The sequence below is a fragment of the Urocitellus parryii genome, chromosome 6 (assembly GCF_045843805.1).
Source record: "Urocitellus parryii isolate mUroPar1 chromosome 6, mUroPar1.hap1, whole genome shotgun sequence".
In the NCBI taxonomy this organism is placed as follows: Eukaryota; Metazoa; Chordata; class Mammalia; order Rodentia; family Sciuridae; genus Urocitellus; species Urocitellus parryii.
Window position 1 is genome coordinate 99,876,627 of NC_135536.1, and position 14,902 is coordinate 99,891,528.

A 14,902-nucleotide genomic window follows, 5' to 3' on the forward strand; every position below is an offset into this window, starting at 1 on the left:
CCTTCTAAAAGCTTGAATGCATTATATTGTAATTCTTTCAATGAACAACGCCAGTTTTCTAGTTTATGCTGAGGCTCTATGATTGGAAAGGTATCTCCATACAGTTGATAATGATTCTCATTCTTCTGACTTACAGCAGAAATTGATGCCCACTAAAAATATGTGGGAGTGAATTCTAACTTTCCTTGATCCCTGACTTTATTCCAGAATTCATGTACTGGGAAATTAAACATAATTATCCTTTCACTTCTGTCTTGACACTTGGAGGAACAGCCTTATGTTAAAATGGTATTACAATATGGATGACAGAAACATAATTCTCCCTCACATCTTCCTTAATAGCTTCCCACAGTGCAGAGAATACTTCTGTGGATATCAAATGGGTTCAACATAAAGAGCTATCTGACCTTTTAATAAGATGATTCATTTAATTTTCATTTCCTCTTTAAAAATAAAATTAATGCTTAAACTCAATGGTTATGTCCTCCCTTTTTAGAGAAGTACTGTTTCTATAAACAAAGTCTTATTTGGAACCCTAAATTGCAAAGCAAATAGTAGAACTATTATACTTAGATCTCTGCAAGAAGTAATGAATGCAGAGCACTAGCTGCCAGGACCCTGCCTTACCTATCTAATCTCTCTGGGGTTTCTAAGTCTCCTCAGAAGACAATATGAAAACCACTGGGCAGTATAATCTCTAAAAGACTTTTGATTCTGAGATACTATGATTTCCACAAGTAGTCACTGAATGTTCCATGTTATTAGCACTGTGCTGTGCTATGTAACTCATTAGTAATTGATTGAAGAGCTCCCTGTCATCAAAGAATGGCATATGGCATGATTTGGGCAAACAGAAAGTCAAAAATACTTGAGGGTATTCAGGGACCTTTTCTAGGAGTCAAATAATAGTATTGTTTCTAGCATTGAACAATGTGAGACATGAAACGAGATATTATTCTTTCTTAGAACTTAAAACAAGAATCATCATCCATTAAAAAAATGGCAATCTTTGATTTATAGAAGTGGTGGTATCACTTTTGCTTCAGAGGTTGAGATAGGGGTTGGGGTAGCAGTGACGGTACAAAGCATTAACACGCTTTTACAGTTTTGCACTTAAAACGCTGTAAAATAAAGCTATTTGCCTAAAACCAGCAGCAGAGTTGTTATTAAGGAACTTAGATATGAAAATTCTATCTTAAAGACCTACTTTCTACCAGAGTGATGAAGAGTTACTATTTACACACTGAGTCTCACAAACTAGATCTCTCTGCTCAGGACTAGCTTTGTTATAAGTAGAAGCAGATGGACATTGCCATACTTAAATGTGGCTTTTCCTCACTCCCAAAAATGAAAATTATAATGAAATTTCTCCTGAAAAAAAAAGTCACGACTTGATAGAACATGCATGACTTGAACTTAATAGTGGATGGAAACCAAAGTATGAAGGAATAGTTTTCCAAGTGTGCAGTGAATAGTGTTCTTCAAATTAAACTAAAGTGAATGGTTTTATTTTCTGGATAAATGTTTTCTTATTTTATACTTTATCATGTTCTCTTGCTTTTTGCCACCACTCCTTCACACTAATCCTTCATACTAATGTATACCCCTACCCATGAAACTGCAAATTTTGAAGTCCTTTGGAGGAAGGACTATTTCACATGTAGACTCAATGAATGCGGATTAAATGAATGAATGAATAAATAATGAATGAATGAGTGTTGTGCAGCTCTCCTCTGTTTCTTTTGCATTTGTGATCTCCCAAACCTAGGCATAGTTAGAGATATTAAGAAGATAAATTGTGTGCAAATCTATGCGCTTTACCACCTAGTTGGAAAAGAGAAGAGATATCAGAGAGTAGCACCTGGAATAAAGAGGGAAGTCAAGTCAGATATCTGTGGCTCTAGGAGGAAATAAGCATTATTAAAAGCTGGCTAGGTCCTGGAAAAACTTCCACACAGTATGTTTACAGGGAAAGCTATGAGTTACAGACTATTGCTTATTAAAATATTAGGCTATACTAGAAATATATATATAAATTTATTTTTAAGAAAGTTTTTAGAATTAGTTTTGATATGATTGTATAAGCAGGGAAGATAAATTTAGTTTTAAACATGATTCATAACAATTAAAAAATGTAACTACTTTGTATTATTGAAGCTTCCTTAAAATCCTTGTTAGATAATTCTAATATCTGTCTGGTCATATTGGCATCTATTGATTAACTTTTCCCAGTTTACAATTTATACATGTCTTGGTAAAACAAATAAGTTTTTATGTAAACATGAATATTTTAGGTATTTAAGTCTTTGCATTATATTTAAATCTTAGATTCTTGTAGGCCTTTTCTGACACTAATCTAATGGTTGAAGAAGAGTTCTGACCCATTTTTGGAAGGTGGGTTGAAAGTCTGATTTCTCTACTCTCCCTCCATAGATATATCAAAGAGGAGGGCCTATTTATTACTATTTGACAGAGCTGGGAGTTAAGGTTTTCCACAGTTTATCTGCTTATACCAACCTAGTTGGTGTGTATAGCGATGTCTGACTGCTGATTCCCATATGGCTTCCACTGCATAAGATGGACCCAGAATACCTTCCCAAACTGAAAAGCACCTACTCACATATCAACCCTCTCAAGAGTCCTTTCCAAGCCTAATGTCCTCTGTCACTGAAGAGTTAAAGGATCTCTTCTCTGAGCTCTCATTTTACTTTGTTTTAATCTCATACAATTACAGTGAATTCATAAATTTCTGCTTTATCCAGAAAGTTCAATAATATGGAGGTGACCCCCTTTCCACTGAGAAGTGGTGAAAGTCCTCAGTGAAGCATTTCTTAACAGTATTCTGCAAAGAAAATAAGGTGGAAGTTCAAGTTTTAGATCCCAAGATCTTTAGCTAATCTGCCTTCTTGCCTCTAATATTCAGAGTTTCTTATGTTTATTTTATTTGTAATGACAGGACTTGCATTTAGTGAGAATAATAGGAAAAATAGGTATATCCATTTTTACTGAAAACAGAAGTCTCACTAATAGATTTTATATTGTTGAAGCACTATTTTATCTTTTAGAACAACATAACTTGGCTAAATATGTATACAATTGCACACTAATAAATTAACTGCAAACATTTTATTTAGGATTTTGCTCCTCTATGATATGGATGCATAACTTAACATGTATTATCCATTTCTGATTTCTATATCATGCTTATACTAGCCTTAGAAAGTTAATTGGCCCATTTTATCCTCTTTCTATTCTGTGCCCATCCTATTTTTAAGTCAAATTTATAAAACATTGGAATTATTCATCTTATATATACTTGATAAAATTTATTTTTTAAACCATTCATTATCTTTCTTGTGGGTCCTATTCTACTGAGTCTACTTCCTTAGTAATTTTTTTAGTAAGTCTTGGAAATCCATATCTCTAAGAAAATTTATTTTTTGAATATTTAATGGTCTTAGAAAATTTCCCATTCCTTTTAAGTTTAAGTAGAAATTGTCATGAACTTAGAATTTTTCAAAATCTCCACTGCAACTTTAATTATATCCTTTTAATAATAATATTGTTGAAATATGCATTCTATCGTCTTAATCAATTTTGTTAAAGATTTTAGATTTTATTAAAGTTTTAAGGAACCATTCTTTGTTTTGCCACCTCATAATTTTAAATTATTTTCCATCTCTTCTTTACTACACTGATTTTTACTTACTTTGCCTTTATACTATGATTATGGTTTAATTTCTTGAATTGTATTTTAACTTAGTCTAATGTTTTATAATATTTATAAATGTATTGAAGGCTATTCTCTTCCTTCTGTCACATTAGCTTTCACCTACTCACACATGTATACATGTGATGTTCATGTTATTTAACTTTAAATTAATTATAAACATTAATGATTTTCTCTGTAAATTATATTAAGGAACATTTATGTTTCCAAATGTAGTTTTTAAGTATTTGTTTTCGTTATCTTTTAATTTGTTCATCCATTGTTGACTTCTTATTTAAATGGTGGTTTGGGTATCACTTACATGGAATATTTTGAGACTTCTTTTATGGCCAGGTGCATCCTTCATTTTGGATAGTATTTTAGGTGAAAAATCATAAATGTGTTTCTGTTTATGAATTCTGAACCAGACATGTAATTGTGTACTTAGCATAAACTAGAGGTTCCTATTCTTCATTGGTAAATATTTTCCATTTATGAACCTAAATGGATGCAAAATTTCCTAGTTTCTTCTCTGTTTTCATATTGCTACTTTTAAACCTCATACAGTTACACTGAATTCATAAATTTCTGCTTTATCAAGAAAGTTCAAGCTTTTCTTGTACATAGATTCTGTCATGTGGGTTTACCTTCAATATAAAAGTTTCTCAGGGAACAGTGGCACTTATCCTTGTTTCTCAGAGTTTCATTCCCAGTCCTTAGCACAGTGCCTACCACTCAGGAGACATATGGATGATGAATCAATGAATTAAATGTTCCAACATCCATGTAAGCAATTCGGCTTTTTCTCTACTTTCTTTTAATTTTGAAGTGATTTGGAGGGAGATCATGAATATATATTTATATATCTTTTGGAGCTTAGAAATATTTTAAAATTTAAAGAAAGTATGATGCTTAGGATTTGTGTGTTTTTATGGAATTATGTTATATATGGACCAGAAGGCAGAAGCTTTCTCTATCATCTTATTCTGCCTTATTTTCCAGAAGAATGAAATGGATGTTTATAGATAGAAAATAAAATTCTCATCATGTTAGATGTAATTCTCTTGCTTGAAAGCAATCTTCATTACACATGGCACTTAAGGTGTAATTTAAATGCCTTAATAGGATTACAAGGACTTTCAAGTTATGAACCCTATTCATTTACTGTCCATTTCTTGTAATCATCATTGTGGCTCCCATGTTTCAGTTCCTACCATTCTACAGCCTTCTAAGCTTCAATGTCTTTTCAAATCCTTTTCCCCAGACCCAGAATACCTTCCCAAACTGAGAAGCACCTACTCACACATCAACCCTCTCAAGAGTTCTTTCCAAGTCTAATGTCCTCTCTCACTGAAGAGTTAAGGAATCTCTTCTCTGAGCTCTCATATCACTTTGTTTGTATCTTTCAAAAATTCTTTTCATAAAATATTGTCATTGTGAACTGAGTTTTTCTGTTCACTTCCCACCCAACCCCCAAGCCATAAGTGAGCAGTCTTGTATGTAAGACACCACTTACATCAGCATTAATCTCACTCAGTGCCTACCCATTGCCTCCTTAATCATGACTGAAATATTTACCATGCCAAACTGCTTCCTCTGTTCTAGCAGCTTGTAATGAATATTGATAACCTCACAAGACAATTGAAAATACTTTAATAAGATGATTTGCAGACTATCTAGCCCACAATAGACACTCTATAAAGGCTACAGCAACTCAACAATCCTCTGAAAAAATGAATGGTTTTTCTCTTGGCTGTTTTCAGTGCCCAGGAGATGACTTTCAGGCATACTGCACAAGTTCTAAAAGGCATGTTTAAATTACATGTTGGTAAATAAAGCAAACGATGTCCTCAGTGAGCAATATTATATCAGTGAGACATTTAGGTTATCATTGAAAGAACTTAAATGCAAGGAAGTTAAAAGAAGTTCTTAAACTGGATTGAAATCAAATTATTTACAAACTTAGAAATCTATTCAAATCCCTTTCAAAAAAAATACAATAGGGGTAAAATATCCAGAGAGGAAATACATTTCTAACATTCATCTTATAAGATTAAAAATGAATTATACATATTTATATATGAAATTTAGAGATTAGTTTTTACTGTTTAACATTTGGTGACAATAGGTAAGTAAATATTTCTTGTTATAGTGAAACTTCACTATACATAACAAAATAAAGTCATAGACTTTATAGCTTTAGAAGCTAGTCAAACATTGTGAATTTTCTTATAAATGAAGGAAAACTGAGGATTAGTTTTATATTTTCTTCTCAGAGAGTCTTGTCTTAAAACATGTTGATTTGATACATGTATACATTGTGGAGTGATTACCACAATAAAATTAACACATCCATCAGCACACTGAGTTACCATTTTCTATGGGTGATGAGAACACAGAAGATTTACTGTCTTAGCAAATTTCAAGAAAACAACAGAGTATTATAAACTGTAGTCCCCATGCTATTCATTAGCTCCCCAGAACTTGTTCAATTTATAAATGGAAGCTTGTACACTTTGCTCCCAAATTCCCCATTTTTCCTACCTAGGAAAAAAAACACTGTTTTACTCTCAGCTTCTATAAGTTCAACTGGTTTCATTAGAGTTTCCATATAAGTTAGATCATATTGAATTTGTCTTTCATTGTCTGGAATACTTTTTAAAATTTTTTGACATAATTCTTTTTATTTATTTACTTATTTATTCAAACATTTTAAGTTAATATGTATCAATTCTACATATTAATGGAGTTCAGTCTGATATTCCTTTCCAGGCATGCAACATCCACTGATTAAATCCAACCCTTCCTTTGCCCACCCAATTCCTACATACCCTTCTCAATCATTTTAGTAATTTCTCTTCTACTTTTTGGTCACTTTGTTTTAGCTTCCACATTAAAAAATGGTACTTGTCTTTCTGTGTCTGGCAAATTTGCTTTAATATACTGTCCTACAGTTCCATCCATTTTGCTACAAATGACAGGATTTCATTTTTCTTTGTCTCAATAATACTTCATTGAGAACTATATGTTTTCTTTATTCATTCACCTATTGATGGGTCTCTAGGCTGATTCCATATCTTAGCTCTTGTGAATAGTGTCACAATAAACAGGGGCCTCAAGTAACTCTATGTTAGCAGATTTCTTTTCTATACCCAGAAGTGGAGTAATTCAATCTCATGGTATACCTATTTTTAACTATTTTGAGGAAGCTCCATATTTTTCTCCATAATGACTATACAAGTTTACATTTCTCTAGCAATATAGAAAAGTCCCCTTTTCTCCACATCATTATCAGTATTTATTTAAATATGTATTTGTCTCGATACTAGCCACTCTAACTGGAGTGAGATAGAATCTTGTTGCAGTTGTGGTTTGTATTTGCTGATGTCTAATGATTTTGAATATTTTTTGTCATATATTTGTTGGCCATTTGTATTTCTTCTTTTGAAAAAAAAATGTCTATTCAGATCATTTGTGTTTTTTTTTTAGTTATTTATATATGTGTGGACATTAACCCTCTGTCAGATGAATAGCTGGCAAATATTTTCTCCTTTTCTGAAGACTATATCTTTGCTCTGCTGATGGTTTTCCTTTGCTATGCAGAAGCTTTTTAGTTTGAGGTAACCCATTTGTCTGCATTTGCTTTTGTTTCCTATGCTTTTGTGGTCCTCTCAGAAAATTATGACCTTTACCAAAGGTTTGAAATGTTTTCTTTCATTAGTTTCAGAGTTTCTGGTCTCATATTTAGGTCTCTGTTCCATACTGGATTTGTACAGGGTGAGAGATAGGGGTCAAGTTTCAGTCTTCTATATCCAGTTTTCCCTATACCATTTGCTGAAGAGGTTGTCTGTTCTCCAGTTATGTTTTTGGCACTTTGTTGAGAATCATTTGGCTGTGTGTTTATTTCTTCGATTTCTGTTCTGTTCCATTGATCTGTGTTTTTTGTTTTGTGCCAACACCAGGGTGCCTTACTTACTGTAGCTTTTTTGTATGTTGTGAAGTCAAATATTGTGATGCCTGCAGCATTGTTATTTTTGCTCAAGATTGCTTTGATTGTTTGGGGTCTTTTGTGCTTCCAATTTGAATTTTAAGATTACTGTTTTCTAGATCTGTGAAGAATGTCATTGTTATTTTGATGTTAATTGCATTGAATCTACAGATAACTTTTAACAATATTAATTCTAAATCTAATTATGAATATGGGGAATCTAACCATATTTCTCTGTCTTCTCCAATTTTTCTTACCAATGTTTTTGTAATTTTTGTTGTATAAGCCTTTCATGTCTTTGATTAAATTTATTTCTATGTATTTCATATTTTGTAGCTATTACAAGTGGAATTGCTTTCATGATTTCTTCTCAGCACATTTGTTGTTGATATATAGAAATGGTATTGATTTGGGTATTTTCATTTTGTATCCTGCTACCTTACTGAGTTGATTCATCAGTTCTCCTAGTCTTTTGGTGGAATTATTGGAATTTTCTATGTACAGAATAATATCATCTACAAACAGGAGTAATTTGATTTCCTCTCTTCCTGTTTGCATGGTTTTAATTTCTTTCTCTTGCCAATGCCTCTGGCTAAAATTTCTAGTACTACATCAAGTAAGAGTGGTGGAAATGGACAAACTTGTCATTTTCTTTTATTCTTAGAGGAAGTGCTTTCAGCTTTTACCCTTTCCATATCATGTTGGTTGTGAGTTTGTTATGTATTGTTGTAAGTCTTTATTATATTGAGGTATAATCCTATATCTAACTCAGAATTTTTATCATGAAGAGATTCTGAATTTTATCAAATTATTTTTCTGCATCTATTGAGATGTTCATATGATTCTTTTACCCTTCATTCTCTTGATGTGATGCATGATGTTTATTTGCATATGTTGAACCATCCCTGCATCCCTAAGTAAAACCAACTTGACTATGGTGAGTGATATTTTTACTTGCTGCTGAATTCAACTTGCCAGTATTTTGTTGAATAGTTCTGCATTTATGTTCATCAGGGATATTGGTGCATGGTTTTCTTTTGTAGTTGTTGTTGTACCCTTGATTGGATTTGGTAAGGGGTAATGCTGGCCTCATATGAATTTAGATGTACCCTACCTAAAAATTCTTTGGAATAGTTTGAGAAGAATTAGCTATAATTATTCTTTGAAAGTTTAGTAAAATTCAGCAATAAAGCCATTCAGTCATGGGCATTACTTGTTGGAAACTTTTTGTTATTGATTTAATTTCATTACTTGGTATTTGGATTTTTTTATGTCCTCAGGGTCCAATTATCATAGGTCATGTGTGCCCAAAAGTCTTCTATGTTTTCTAGGTTTTCCAATTTGTTTACCACGTTGTTTTTCATAATAATTCCTAGTGAACATTTGTATTTCTATGGTATCAGTTGTCATGTTACCAAGGAATATATTTTCCTTGGTTGTTGTCTTCTTAAAAGATGGATTTCAGTTGAGAACACAGATAGAAAAAAACATAAAGCATTTATTTAGTGAAATGAACCTGGTGTGGTTCCCAAGAAAGAACTTGGTGCTGTCCCAAGAAAGGCAGCACCATGGGAATTTACACATGGCAGGTTTTTATGTTTGGCCTGGAAACCTCCCTCCTTATGTATTATAGTCTTGGTTCCCCACACTGACTTAGTATACTGCCCTACACATGCTCCAAAACTGAAAAGTTCCTGAAACTGGTTACACTAATTTCTTTGCCATTTTAAGAAGGTAATATGTGGCCAAGTAGGAGGCAGATTTATGTGTTTTTGTTGTTGTTGTTGTTGTTGTTTGTTTGTTTGTTTTTATCAGCTTAGAAGGAATGAGCTTTTGTCATTCAAGATGGAGTGAGCCCTCTTTTCACTTTCCCCACCCACTTCCCTTGTCTGCCTACCTGCTCTAACATTAAGAACTCCTTTTTCACCTTGGATTTTTATTTAGACATCTCTCTTTTTATGTTCTTTAGTGTAGCCAAAGGTTTGTATTTTGTGTTTGTCTTTTCAAAACAAACAAATCATTGTTTCATAGATCTTATGAAAATGTTTTTAATCTCTATTTTATTTTATTTATGTCTTCTCTGATATTTGTTATTTTGAACCTCTTTGTTTCTTGCTTTTCTAAATCACTGACATAAAGTCTTAGGTTGTATTTTAAAGTATTTATGTTTTAAGCAATCAGTCACGTTACTATAACTTCCCTCTCAGTACTGCTTTTTGAGTATTTCATCAGTTTGGGTAGGTTGTGTTTGCATTTAATTTGTTTCAGTAATTTTTTCTTAGTTTCCCTTTTGATTTTTTTTGGATGACCTATTGTTTCAACAGTATGTTATGTAATCTCAATATTTTCATATAATTTCTAAAATTTCTTTTGTTTTTTACTTCCAATTTTATTCCATTATTTTCAGGAAAAATATAGGATATGACTTCAGGGTTTTTTGTTGCTGTTGTTTTTTTTTCTTTTTGGTAAACCCTCTTTTGTATTCTAACATATATGATGAATTCCAGAGAAAGTTCCATCCATTGATGAAAAGAATGCGTAATTTGTAGCTGTTGGATAGAATTATCTGTATACATCTGTTAAGTCCATTGGACTGTAGAATAGTTTTATTCTCCATATTTCTTTGTTGATTTTTTTTATATGGATAATCTGTCCACTGAGAGTAAACCAGTAATTATCCACTATTATATTGCAACCTATCTCTTCATTTAGGTCTAATAATGTCTATTTTATAAAATTGGGTGTTCTGACATTTGGTTGGTATACACAGATTTTTAAATCCTTATACCTTCTTTTTGAACTGATCCCTTAATCATTATATAGTGACTTTATTTGTCTTTTCTTACCATTTTGCTCTTAAAGGTTCTATTTTCCAATATAAATACAGCTATTCCTGCTCATTTTAGATTTCCATTTTTTGGATTATCATTTTCCATCGATTTATTTTCAGTCTTTTTATGTGTGTTTACTGGTGAAATGAGTTTCTTGCAGGCAGTGTATTGCAGGTCTCACTGAGTTGCTTAGTGCCTGGATGTTGCTGAGGCTGGTTTTGAACTTGTGATCCTCCTGTCTCAGCCTCCGGAGCTGCTGGGATTACAGGAGTTCACTACTACACCTGGCTTAATGCATAATTAATGTAGGCATTTAGCACTATAAATTTCCCTCTTAGAACTGCTTCTGCAGAATCTTACAAGTTTTGATATGTTACATTTATACTTCTTTTTGTTTCAAGATATTTTTTTTACCTTCCTTCTGATCTTTGCTTTGACACATTGGTTGTTGTAGAGTGTAGTTGTTTAGTTTCCATATAGTCTTAAATTTTCTAAATTACTTCCTCTTACTACTTATTTCTAGTGTCATACTTTGTAGTTGGAGAAGATACTTAATATAATTCAATCTTTAGATTTGTTAAGATTTTTTTTACGTATGTGGCCCAATATGACCTATCTTGGAATGTTCCATGTGTACTTTAGAAGTATATGCATTATATTGCTTCTGGATGCAATGTTATGTCATTTTTATGTTTTTAAATAATATTACTAAATAAATCAAGCTTATAAAATGCAAAATACAGTAGAAAAGAATATTTTAACCTACTACCAAAGGTGAACAATTGTTAACATTCTGGTAATGTTTATTTCAAGCTTTTATCTATGGAAAATTTTTGTTCACATAGATGAAACAAAATTATTATAATTACCACATTACTTCATTAAGGTTTATTTTATGTGCTATAAACATTTCTTATATTTTATATAGTCTTTCAATGCACTGGTCTTAATCCTCACAAATTCTTGAATTAAGGTCAGGGAACATAATTTTCAACCTATATTTCTATTTTAATCATGTATGTTTTTCCATTTTTTTTGTTGTAATTAATGAAGCAGTGCTCATCTTTGTCGTGAATTATTTTTTAGTATTTAAAATTGTATAGGTTTGTAAAGGCTATAGTAACATCATAACATAGTGCCAAAGACTGAGTGGCTTAGGATGGTGAAAATTTATTGTCTCAGAGTTCTGGAGGTCGACAGCCTAAGATCAAGATGTTGGCACAGCCGTACCCTGAAGCCCTAGGGAAGAATCTGCCTAGACCTCTCTCCAAATTATAGTGGTTGTTTGGTTTGTGGCAACATAACTCCAAGCTTCTCATGATGTTATTTCTGTGTGTACATCTTTCTTCATATTTTCCCTTTTAATAAAAATACTATTTTTATTAGATTAATACTATTCTTCTTGAATAATCATTTTAATTAATTATACCTATAATGACCCAATTTGCAAACAAGGCCACCTCCCAAGATATTAAAGATTAGGACTTCACCACATTAATTTTGGGAAGACACAAATTAACCTGTCACAAAAATAATTTCCGTGGTATCCATGTTCAAAACTAGAATTTCCCCCTCAAGTCAACACTAAAATTTTGAAACTTTTGTTCTAATTTTCATTCTTTTCAACTATTCATGATAGCATTTGATTTATGATACCCTCAACAGCCTTGAGAATTATTTTTACTATTAAAGTTAATATATTTGTTCTTTGTTAATTTTATAATAATTAGACATAGTTTTAATCAGTTGGATATTTTTTATACTTAATTACCATTGTTGAATTTTAATTTATAGATTAATTATTTCTTTAAATTTGAAAATTTCTTCTCATTCCATAGGTTTAATAAATATTCCCTCCTCTTCATTTATTTTTTTCTTTAATTATTACACATTTAATTTTTAATACACATGAAACTTTGAGACATATGTATGAGATGAGTATGCAAACGGATATTATAGATGCACCATTCACTGACTAGTGATTCTCTGTGTCTCTGATAAATAGTCTAAAATTAAGTGTAGTATATTAGTTTTATTTATGTCTCACTCGTATCCTCACCTACTATTTTTCTGGGGCCATATGTTTTAATGGTTTGTCCTCATAATGCTCCCTTTAAAAAGTCCCAGATGTTTCACATATATGTAATCCAATTATACTTGAAATTAGCATAAATGACTGCCACTAGGATTCTGACTATTATACTTATTGCATAATAATCTATATTTCCTATATAGGAAAAATGAAATAATATTTTCTTTATTAATATTTTTAGATATTCCATAAAGTGGTACAGCTTATTAAACCTGTTCTTTTTATTGTCAGAAAACATTTATTGGACATCTACTCTATTTCAGGAATGTGGCAGAAATTAAGAAAATGAGATTAAAAAGCTACTAATATTGAGGAGCTCAGATTTTAGGATTGCAGATGAGGACACTGGCAGATATGAGGATTAGCAGAGAGGAAAGCTCGGTGTGCAGTGACCATGGATCCTTGATAAATGACCAGTTTCCAGGAGGAGGGCTTATGATTTAGGTGTTTTTTGGAGGTTTACAGCAGCTCACTAGGTGAGAAGAGGGAACAACTGTTACAGAGAATGGAAACAACAAATGCAGAGTCACAGATTTCAATAAGTGTGACACAGAACTAATTTAGTTCTGACTCAAGTTTAGGATGTGGAAAGGGAATGATGAGCCATGAGACTACAGTAACCCTGAAATCAGTAATCTGATTTTCTTTCGTGAAGGCATTGAGTATTATTGGTCTGTTATAAAAAGGGGAGTGACTGATATCTGTATTTTAGAAAGTTTTAGGGGTAGAATATAACAGGGAGATAAGAAAGAAGTCAAAGTGAACAAAAAGGGTTCATTGATAATAAATTATGTGTTGATTGAATGAATGGAACAGTGAATGAATCAATGTATTGACATATTAAGCAGCTTAATGATAATTGATGACCTTTGTAAAACTACTTTTATTTGGTGGAATGCTTGAAATAGAAGACAGATACCTATAAAAACAATGAATACAAATTGCCCCTGTGAAATATTGAATATCTGAAATCAGATCTATTTCATTGTTTTAAAAACTAGTTATTGTTAATATATAGGAAATAATATTTTATTGCTATAAAATATATTATTAAATTAGTTATTAATCTGTTACAATTAGATAGTTGCTTTGTTAGTCATTTAATTAGCCCTTTTAATATTCAAGGTGATTTTGTTTTGTTTTCTGGATGTAAAATTGTCATTACTGAAAATAACAACTTCGTATCCTAACTTCTAACATTTATGTTCTTTCTTTCTGTTAATGCTTTAATATACTGGCCATAACTTCCAGATATATAATTCTCCCTTTAAAAAGTTAAATTATGATAGTGGAATGTTTTGTTTTGTCCTTGATAGTAAAAATGTGCTAATTTGTCACACTTAAGTTGGTGACTATGAAATTAAGATTTTTAAAAATATATTAAATGTAAGACAGACCCATTCAAACCCATCTTAAAGACATTTTTAATAATTACTTTGAAGGCTTGAAATTTTATCAAATAATGTTTTGGTACCATTGAAATTCGGGTATATATTTTCTGACCAATTGATGTGTGACCAATTGATATGTCATATTAAATTCATAATTGGTCATTTCATAATTTTAAATGATTCTTAGGGCAAAATCTTCTTGGACATAGCCTGTTTTTCTTCCAAAATAATACTGAATTGTATTTGCTATATTTTATACAGTATTTAAAGTGTTTCTGTCCATAAGTAAGATTCATCTTTCATTACTTTATAACACAGCTTGCCATGTTTTATATTTGAAGATTTAATTTGAAATATTGTGAAATCTGCACAAAGATATTTAGTTATGAAAATTAATCATTCTATACTTAGTGAGTCAGTAAGGGTCTTGGTTGAGCTACATGACCTTGGGCAAATTATCATTCTGAGGCTCATCTATATTTAAAAAAACAAGAGAGAGTCATTCGAACTCTACTGTCCTGCCTATTCGTATCCATAGAGATGTCCCTCCAGCATTAAACTAATAAGCAAAGCTGAATATATTTAAGAACAATAGTTCTATTTATAAAGTAAAAATAGTCCTGCATAAAGTAAATATAGACCATATCTTGTGACCTGGCAGATTTAGATGGGAGTTTGAAAACAGCTACAATAACAACCAACACCACTACAAGCACACAGCAATTCATTGTCCATCCACCTGGGCCCATACACAGTCAAAATTGAAAACTATTGCTCCTGTGGTTTATCTTAAATCATTGTCAGACTGTGGGCCAACCACCCATTGCTGTTTTGTGCGATTCACATAAAACATTGGATCTAAAAGCACCAAGTGGAGCATTAGGAACCCTG

At 31.8% G+C, this 14,902-nt stretch overlaps 1 protein-coding gene across 2 annotated transcripts in view; it reads left to right on the forward strand.

Moving 5' to 3' along the window:
* Unc13c (unc-13 homolog C) overlaps positions 1 to 14,902 on the forward strand; it is a 544,151-nt gene that overhangs the window by 95,496 nt on the left and 433,753 nt on the right. The gene's annotated exons all lie outside the window — the stretch shown is intronic.